The sequence below is a fragment of the Sylvia atricapilla genome, chromosome 19 (genome assembly GCF_009819655.1).
Source record: "Sylvia atricapilla isolate bSylAtr1 chromosome 19, bSylAtr1.pri, whole genome shotgun sequence".
Lineage (NCBI taxonomy): Eukaryota > Metazoa > Chordata > Aves > Passeriformes > Sylviidae > Sylvia > Sylvia atricapilla.
The window spans coordinates 8,881,498-8,891,951 of NC_089158.1; the positions used below are offsets into that span (position 1 = coordinate 8,881,498).

At 40.9% G+C, this 10,454-nt stretch overlaps 1 long non-coding RNA gene across 2 annotated transcripts; it reads left to right on the forward strand.

Moving 5' to 3' along the window:
- The first annotated feature begins 3,098 nt into the window (after positions 1 to 3,098).
- Positions 3,099 to 9,711, forward strand: LOC136369814 (uncharacterized). 2 transcript variants are annotated; one of them, XR_010745068.1, is made up of 7 exons: positions 3,099 to 3,268; positions 3,454 to 3,616; positions 4,355 to 6,684; positions 7,313 to 7,654; positions 7,740 to 7,954; positions 8,402 to 8,527; positions 8,795 to 9,711. It is a non-coding gene; the product is annotated as an uncharacterized lncRNA (long non-coding RNA). The 2 variants fall into 2 exon arrangements; XR_010745067.1 differs by having other exon boundaries at positions 7,811 to 7,954.
- Positions 9,712 to 10,454: the final 743 nt, after the last annotated feature.

The following is a 10,454-nucleotide window of genomic DNA, read 5'->3' on the forward strand; positions in this document are numbered from 1 at the left end:
GGGATGGACAGTGAGGGGTGCCCCTCAGGGATAGACAGACAGTGAGGGGTGTCCCTCAGGGATGGACGATGAGGTATGTCCCTCAGCACTGACCAGCCTGAGCGTCCCTCAGGGAGGATGGACGGTGTGGGACATCCCTCAAGGATGGATAGTGAGGGGTGTCCCTCAGCACTGACTGAGCTGAGGAGCCCTCACGGACAGACGGTGAGGGGCGTCCCTCAGCACTGACTGAGCTAAGGAGCCCTCAGGGATGGACGGACAGTGAGGGGTGTCCCTCAGGGATAGACAGACAGTGAGGGGTGCCCCTCAGGGATAGACAGACAGTGAGGGGTGCCCCTCAGGGATGGACAATGAGGTATGTCCCTCAGCACTGACCAGCCTGAGCGTCCCTCAGGGAGGATGGACGGTGTGGGACATCCCTCAAGGATGGATAGTGAGGGGTGTCCCTCAGCACTGACTGAGCTGAGGAGCCCTCACGGACAGACGGTGAGGGGCGTCCCTCAGCACTGACTGAGCTAAGGAGCCCTCAGGGATGGACGGACAGTGAGGGGTGTCCCTCAGGGATGGACGGACGGTGAGGGGTGTCCCTCAGGGATGGACGGACGGTGAGGGGTGCCCCTCAGGGATGGACGGATGGTGAGAGGCATCCCTCAGGGTTGGACAATGAGGGATGTCCCTCAGCACTGACCAGGATGAGGAGCCCTCAGGGATGGATGGTGAGGGATGTCCCTCAGCACTGACCAGGCCGAGACACTGTGAGGAATGTCCAAATGCTCAGGAGACTCCGGTAGCTTCAGGAGAGGTGCAGCCACCACAGCCCAGGGTGGTGAGGTGCCTTCTGAGTGCATCAGAACTTTCTGCAGAGCCTTCCATGCCTACAGCTGCTTTGAGTGGAGCTTTGCTCCCATCCCATCCATAAATTCAAGGCATTTAATGATCTGACTCTGATTCTCATCCTTGTGATCTCCAGTGTTCTGGAAAACCTGCAGGAGAGTACTGGAGCCTCTGCCATGGCAGCAAAGCAGCACGAAATCCTGATGGAGCAGAAACGGGAGCAGGTAATGCTGCACTGAGAGGAGCTGGGATTCATCTCATGTCCTCATGGAGGTGCCTGGAGTTGCTGGAGCAAGTAGAGTTTGTTTAAAAAAAAAAAAATCACTTTGTATCCATTATTCTGCACTTTTCCTACATACCCACAGTGAGGTGGGTTTTGTGCCAAAGTCAGCAGTCTGTAAATCTTGGATAAAAGAAAACATCTTTTTTTTTTTTTTTTTTCTTCTGCTACCTCACTGTTATTGTGGATTTTTCTATTTACACCATAACAAACAGGTCATATAATGTAGGTTTCCACTGATTTATGCTTGTGATGTTGAAATATATTAAATGAATCTGACAGGTAATTTTATAGTCTGTTATTCCACTATGCAGGGTTCATAGTTACACTTGGTAGTCAAAAAATTTGTCCTGCTCCTTACATTGTGCAAGCCTCTCGTTTAAGTAAAGGAATTCCTAGTGCAAACTACAACCACCCTGTAGTTTTGAATGATCTGAAAATGATTAGTTTTTAAAGGTCTCACCACTTGACACCTCATCAAAACAGGCTGTTTTGGGATTAAAAGTGCCCTATATTAAGAAACATCATACATATTTTTATGCATACCTCTTTGTTATCTTCACTCTGTTATGCTCCTTTCTTTCTCTGCTTTGTGTAGGCAGAAATCCAGCACCTGCAAAACATGCACAGGGCAGCCCATCAAGAAAGGAAGCTTTTCTTAAAGCAGCAGAGAGAAACCTTAATGATGCAGCATTCAACAGCACAACTCCAGGAAAAGCTGCACAGTTTGGCTGGGAAGCAGGAGGTTATGAAGTCAGGGAGAAAAGACAGTTGTGTCCAGCTAAAGCATAAAAAGAGCAAGAAATATGAGAGGTAAGTAAAACCTTTCTCAGTGATTGCTGAAGGTAAGACCAAATAGAGTGGACAAGATGGAGACAGGTATATCCTAGTTAATTGTGTGAGCTTTAGAAACTCCAAAGAGGAAGTTTATGATGGTAAACTTTTAAAACTTCTGTGTTCAAGCAGCTGATAAATCAAGATCACTGCTTATCATTCTGCTCTAAATGGTGAGTTCCTCAGGGCACCTTTAATGATGGCACACAACTGCTAATGATAGTTCATGTTTTCATAGTAGCTTTTAACTACAAACTCAAACCCACTTTGCAACTATATATTAATTGGGCTTCACAATACCCATATGGAATGAGTAGAAATGTATTGATTTAATTGGTGAAATTCACTCCTTTGTCACCCTCTGGCTCTGAGCCTCTGTATCACTCAGCCCTTCTGAGCAGGTCTGTCCTTCACTGAGGGTTTAACCACAGAAGGATTTTGTAATATCTGGGGCTAAACTTTAAGCTTAAACTGAAGCACAGAGGTGTCATGTAAAATCCTACAGTGAGAAATAATTCAGGAGTTTAGTCAGACTGAGAAATCTCCATCCTGCTGTTCCCCATGAGCTGTATCCTCTGCATCCCTGTCTGCTTCCCACTGGGCTGGAGGAGCTGAGCAGTGTGAATGAGAACCCCACAGCATCCACACTGCTCACTACAAAAATCTAGTTTGCTTCAGGAAGAGAAAAAGCAGCTAAAGACATATATTTATCTGTATGAATTAAAACCCCCTTTCATTCAGTGTTACCCAGAGCTCTAGCAGGGAGGTGAGTCAGGTTTGTGCATTTACTTAAGTCCCCACAGGGGAAAGCTTTCAAATAAATCCCTGCATGGAACTGATCTATAATTCATGGTGTTATTGATTACAAGTCAGAGAAATCTTTAAAAGGTTTCTTGGCTGTGCTTTCACTTCTTATTACTGACAAGGCTGCTCGTAGGAGAACAGTGAATATTGGTGTCAGCCTGGAGCAGCCAGGGGATGGTGGAACTCAAATGCACCCAAATTCTGGCTGATTGTCCATAGATCTCTGTCCTGTGTAGGAATGAAGAGTGATGATTATGTTGTTTATCCACTTGCATGGGGATGTTCATATTTTATACTGATCAGGAATGAAGTATTCCACATCTAACTCTTTACAGCTTTTCTGAGAACAAGGAGTCACTGGTACAACACCAGCAACAGGTGGAGTTGTTCCCAGGTTTGGAGCAGTCCCTTAATGCTCAGGATAACGTTTTCTTACCTCTGCAACCTACAAATTCAGCTGGAATGGAACCTATAGACACAGTCATTACAAGAAAAGGCCAAAAGTGTGGATTTCTGGTAAGGACCACCTCTGGAATTCCAGCAATGCCTAAAGAAAGGGTGTCTCAGGTTATATTTGCCTTAAAATAGAACCAGCACAAGACTCATTTGGCACTTAGGAACATGAAGTCAAAATAAGTATGTTGGTTATGTGCACGTTTCCTTAAGACATTAACTCTGTCTCCTAAATATTTACATTCTAGGAATCTCTGCTGGAGGAAAAGGCACTTCTTTCAAACCCTGATCCTAAAGACAATGAAGATATTAATCCATGTGGCACAAAGCACCCAGTGAAAGGCTTGGGGATACTTCCTACTCGGTGTAACTCATGCCTGGTTCAGGCAGAAAATACTCTTGAAGGAACAGGTCAATCATATTTAATGCTATTATGGCCAATCTGTTTCAACTACTGCAATCAAATTTTAATCCAGACAGAAAGAGAGACAATCTTCTCATTTATTACCAAAGTGTCTTGTTCACTGTGGCCAAAGTATAAATCACTGCTGGGCAAGATGGGGATCTCTCAGAGGTTTATTAAGAGATATGATTATACTGCTTCCTCAGAACAAAATCATAACTTACTCTGTTTGTGTCATTAACAATTTGCTCTCTTTTGATACAGTTTTTCAAGAATTTAAGGAAGTTCTTTTTAAAAGAGCATAGATCAGTTGAGGATAGACTAGGACAGGACATGCTGGAGTTATTTTTGTTTCCAGGTTTTATCCTCAGTTCATATTTCTTACTCTCAGTAGGACAGGTGAAAAATAACAGTTTATATATGAATCAGTTCTCTCATTTACATAGTTCTGGGTGTGCATAATCTCTCTAATATAAATATTTATATATTGTGGCAATATTTCCTATTTCTGTCGTTTTTCTAATGAACCATCTTTCTGCATTTCATAGAATCATAGAATACCCTGATTTGGAAGAGACCCAAAAGGATCATAAAGTCCAACTCCTAATTTACTTTTAGATATCATAGTGAGGAGCAAAATAGATTTGTGTATCTTAAGTGATCTATCAGCAAATTCTTCTATAAAATATTTTGTTTAAATGCTGGTTTGTTTTTTTTTTTTTTTTTTTAACTTTTAAATGTTCCAGTTAAAGAAGTGGAAGTGCCTGTCCCTTCTGAAATCCATCAGGTGGATGCCAGTCAATGTTTGAAGCATTTGGACCATATTTCTCATGAAGCTTTTGATGAACTAAATTTAAAAGCATTTTCTGAAGGATTAGCTTCCACTGAACCATCATCCAAGTCAAACAACTTCTTTTTGAAATGTGAAAGTACTAAATCAGACTCTTCCCACTCAGAATTTCAGAAAGTGTCTGCAGTTTGGACCGACATCTCCAAAAGTTCCATTTCAGACCCAGAATTAGAGCTGAAACATGGAGAGGACACAGATGACAGTGTCCCAGAAGATTTTGCCTGTGACAGTGGTGACATGTTTGCTAATCTCTCAGAAGAGATGCCAATAGCAATATGGAAAACATCACCTAGTGACAAACACAATGAACGTGAGCTGCCTGAAGATGACAGAGCATCCCTCTCCCAGAAATACCCCGGAGATGCACTGGATTGTGTCTGCACTGACCACCTGATTTCTTTAATTCCAGCAGATGAAGCAAGTGCCTCCAGAATGGAGTCAGCACATTCCTCCCAGTCTGAAAACCCTTCTGAAGGGGTGGATGAGCCACACCTGGGTGCCTCACAAAGCTGCAGCAGAAACAAACCCCATTCTCAGGAGATCCCAACACTGGGGAATGCTGCAGCTGCCAGCCCTTCATGCACTGATGCAACCTCCAGTAGTGATAAGGGTCTCCCTCCAACTGGTGAGGATGCCTTGTCGGAAATGCCGTGTCCTGTGGATGAAGTATTGTCCTCTGGAAGTGCTGACTTGCAATCCTCTAACAAAAAGGATTTGTCATTTCCAAGTGAAGATCTTCCTCCTCCCCCTTTAGGTGCAGATGCAATGAAAAATGGGGATCCTGCCTCCAGCACGGATGATTTCCCATCTCCACCGGAACAAGTGACAGGCTCAGAGTCTAGTCAGGGCATGGATGAAGATATATCACTGGAAATGGATGCATTATCCCCATTACCTGATAACACTGTGCCTGAAGAATTTCCCCTGCTCAGTACAGAGACAAGTGGTGCTTTTTCAGCTCAGGATGGTTGTCTCCCAGAACAATCTACATTTACAGCTCTTTCCAGCTGTTTATCAGAAAACCAGCATGAAGAACAGGAGATGCTTTTGCAGCATTTGGAGTTTCTGGCTGTGTCAAATACAGATTCTTGTGGTGGAAGTAAAAGTTCTGAATTCCCAACGAAACAATGCAAAATGTATGAAAAGCTGCCCAGTGCTGAGGAGGACAGTGATGACCCATTATCATCATTTGAAATTGGGGACAGAGTGTTGGTAAAGCAAAGCCAGCCTGGAACTCTGATGTTCAAAGGCCAGACTCATTTTGGCAGTGGCCACTGGGCTGGTGTTGCACTGGACAAAGCTGAAGGTGACAGTGCTGGAACTTATGAAGGGGTGAAGTATTTTGAGTGTGCTCAGCACTGTGGGGTCTTTGTCAGACCTGATGAGATTTCAGGCCTGTTAAGGGTTAACAAAAATAATTCCAGCTATATGGGGAATGAAGATTTTGACTCCTCCCACGATGATGATGACTCTCTCAAAGGAGACTGCAAATACTCTGAGGATGATGAGCAGAGAGTGGGGTTTGCAGAGGAGAAAGCAGAAGACACAAGCAGTGCAGGAGGTTCTGAAGTGAAAGAAAAGCAGTCTGGGTTACACACTGCCTTGCTGTCTGGAAAAGGACAAAAGTTTCCCCATTCCAACCAGTGTGCCCGTAATGAATTCCTCTGTCAAAAGGCCTTAATGTGCTTGGGATCAGATAAAGAAAAAACAGAACTGACACAGATAAAACAAACAATATTTGCAGATGCTCTTCCAAAGAAAAGCAAGACAGATGAGATAAACACAAGCAAAAATATTTGTTGCTTGGTAGAGGATCAGAAAAGAATTAAACCTGCTGATGATATTGCAAGTGAACTCAGTAAAAAACTTCTGTTTGACGTTTTAATTGCATTTTCTGAAACAGCTCAACACAAATATAAAAGTGCCTTTGAAAAAGACATGATGAATTATGGCAAAGACCTGAGGCAAGAAGACAATCAGAAACCATTTCTCCTCAAAGAAAATTCAGTTGCTGCCTTATCTGAACCATCAGCAAAGGTTTCTGATGTTTTACTGGGTGATTTTGATACGCTTTGCATTCATGATTGTCACACAGTAACAAACAGAATTGTAACTAAATTTCTGGATGATGCAGTTAAAGAATATAAGAAGATTAAAAGAAAACACAGATCAGAAGCAGACAAGGTTCTTCATTTATCTCCAGAGACTTCCCCAACCACTTTGCCTGTAAGTACAGTGAGAAAGTTTTTATTTCAAGTGCTGGCCCTGAAGCTGGGTCTATAGAGGCAAGAATTTGTGTGACCCAGTTTGCATCATCCTTAAAAATTATATCAGTGTTAGGAACCAGATTGCTCACTTCAGGTGACCCATTCCTTATTTAAGGAATTATTCTGTATCCATTACATATAGCATGTGTGTGATCCAAACAAAGAAAAGGTGACTTTATTGGAATTTGTCAGTTGTCAAAACTGATAAATCTGTATAAACCGCACTTTTTATTAACTTCCAGCCAGACCTGGACACCTGTCAGCTCATCTGCCTGACTCCTTTCCAGCTCCTGGCTGTGAGAAAATTGCTTTGAGGGTGGTGGTGGTGGGAAGAGCAGTTCCACATCTAGAAAAAAATGTTGCTAAATGTCAAAAATCTTCATGGAACCCCAGAACTGTAATTCTAATTCTGAATTCTGCCAAATACAGTTAAAATAGGTTTGGGTTTTTTAATAATACATCAGTAAGCCTTCCTTTGAACCCATGGATAAGATTGTTTAAAGTGTAACCTTGATCAGTTGCTAATAATCTCAATACCTCTGAAAATATGGAATATATCATCTGTCTTTTCCTTTTCTCTCTTGAAGCTCCTTTTAAAAATCCTTGATGCTGGTGTTTTTGGAAGCTCTGAAGATTTTGATCAGCCTGATTCTGACCAAAACCTGCTGGTGAGACAGACACAAAAGCAATATTTGTGCAAATCAGACCAGTGGCGCTCAGCTCCCTGGAAGAAAACTGTGGAAGTTCCTCTTGTGATACCACATAACAGTTCTTATGTTAAAAATTTGTCTGCATATGCTGTGGAAGAATTATGGACCCCAGAGAACATAAATTCAAATTTCAGGAACATCAACGTGCCAAAGTACTTGGAATATAATGATCTCCCAGGGAATGATTTGGAAGCAGAAAGCAAGAGGATGTATAATCAGGTATTTTTAAAGTACTAAATGTTAGTTAGCTTTTGTTGTGTTTTGGAGGCTGAATCATATTAGCTAGGATTTAATATTATTCCAGTTGGTAACACTAAATATAACTCAAGGGACACCAGCTCTCCTGACTTCAGTGCCCTGCTGAGTTTGTTACAGGTTATATTTGATTTGAGCCATGAGTTGCTCTGTGCAAAATATCAAGTGACTGCAAAGCCAAATACGTTCCCATGGATGAAGAAAAAAGTGGGATCTCACTGTTCCAGCCATCTCTGCAGAAAGATGGATGTCAGTGATGTCAAGGTATGTTCTGGCAATGTCAAGCACAGGAGCAAGAGTGAAAAGAGCAGAGGTTGCAGTGGCAAAAAGGAATGTGAAATTTGTGATGATTACGGCAGTGTAACGATGGGAGAATAAAACAGCATTACTCTGAAATGCCTGAATAAATACAGACTGAGCTGATTAATCAAATATTCCATATATATGGAGTTAAGAATGGGAATGGGCCTTTAAACTCTCCTAATTATGATTGTTTTGGGTGTAACCTCCAAAGTAATATTATGATTAAAGTGTGTTGGTTGGCCAGTATTGATCAGCTGCCTCTAGACCAGTCCCCTAAACCTTGGGATGTTTCTGGACTTAAAGCTGGATCTTCACACTGGCACCTGTCATTCATCTGGAATGTTCTGGTGCTTCACAGCACCAGAATTCTTATGAGGGGAGTTCTTTTCAGCCTTCTTTATTTTGTAGACGTTTGTTCAGGGTGAAATTATTAAAATAATGAACCTGGAACAGAATGACTTAGAAATGAAAAGAAAAATCCTAAATATGACCAAGTATGGAAACTGTAAGAGAGACAGAGTGGACCTTATTCTGGTAAGCAGATTTTCCAATGGGAGTTTATTTCCTCTAGACTTAATCTAGAAATTCTCATCCTTTTGTGAGAATCACATTTACTTAAATTAACTTCAGAACTTCAAATTACTGCCTTTTTGAAAATTGAATTAATAATCCAGTGTTTCCAGTTCTCGTGAGTGGTTGGAATTAAATAAATTAATGATGCAGATGTAAAGATGCAGTGTCTCAGTATTTTTGTGAAGCTCTTATTTTTGAAATAAAATTATTTTCCATGTTATATTTTAGATCCAGGAGCTCCACAAAGAAGAATCTCAGTGGACTTCCTATGCTGATGATGAATTAGCAGTGAAGATGAGGATGACTGAAGCCATATTTGATAGTTTGATCCTTGATACCATCAGAGTTCTGAATAAGATTTATCTGAAAAAAACCCTCTTTTAAAGGTGACTGTGCACCATCTTTTGTCTTTTACTACACAGTGGAACTGGTTAAAAGGAGTCTGGAGGGGGCACAGGGAATGGCAAGACCTGCAGCCAGACATTCAGGTTCAAAGTTTACAATTTTAAGCAAATGAGGCAAACACTGATGTGATGCACTTTAAATTGGAGACTTTTCTATCAGCACCTTCAATTCCTAACAATTAGATATGTGCCTGCAATTGGGTTATTTATCATGCAATTCACAGGAGCCCATTGAATTTTTACAACATCCAGATGTGGGGTGCTGAGAATGTACTTTAATAGACAAAAGAGAAGAAATCAATACTCCTTTTGTATTGGCAAAACTGGGGGAAAAAATCAAGATTTTAACAAGGAAATAGAAGCATCTCCTCAGCATTGTAATTGCTCACTATGCTAATTGCCATGGTTCCACCTATTTTGTATTGAGAATGAAATTTTTGTTAGTTCTTTTTAAAATAAATACTGTGCAAATATTTCTTACCGGATTTCAGAAACTGTTCATTATTGATTAATTGCTTGTAAAGAGATCAGATTTTTTCCAACCCTATTCATTCAGAGTGTCTTTCAAATAAAATTAAAATCAGGATCAATAAAGATAAATTATATATAACTTAAGATTTAAAAATGCAATACCTAAAATGTGGTTGGGGGAATAGAAAGACATTTTATGTTTGTATTTTTAAATCCTGTTGGCTTAATTGTTTTTGTACTTGTTTTCTGAATAAAGTATTATATACATAGCTTATTTTGCTTATTTATTTCCACTGAAATCAACAAGAATTACAGATTATCTTGTACACACGGCTCTTATCAGCATTGAATGGGTGCACTTTTGTTTTGTTTGCTGGGCATATTAAACCCTCCCCTGCTTGTTGCCATATGAACAGAAATAAAAAGGCAACTTCTGCCCCCAGTGCCTTAACTGGTGATGTTATCCTATAAACTATTTTCGTGTCTCTAGTGGTACATTTCCTTGTCTCTGACTTTATCCTCATTGATTAGTTAATCCACATGAGTTACTTGTTTTCTTGTTGTCAGTTTATAGCAGAATTTAACTCAATTTTTTTTTTTCTCCTGGACTTAGACTGTTAGATACAATGACAAATCCATAAATTGCAGTACTCTGTTTTTTCAGTTTATTTCTCACTCTGGTTTTGCAGCAGCAGGATCCTTGTGTTTGGAATGAAATCCATTAAAAATACTGCACAGAGATGAATAAATAGCTGAAGGACTGGTTTGATTTTAGCCTTATGTTCCACCTGAGGCAGAGACACATCAGATTTGCAGTGAGGGTTGTGAGTGAAGCCTGAACCCTCACAGGCTGCTCTGCAGGGAAGGACACAGCTATAAAGGTACCTCCTGCTGATGAGAATAAAAAGTGTGTACACAGAACATGTCAGACATGTTTAATATCCCCCACCATTCTGTGTTCAAAACCTGAGAGTCTGGCACTCAGATATATTGACCTGTTCACTCAGTGGCAA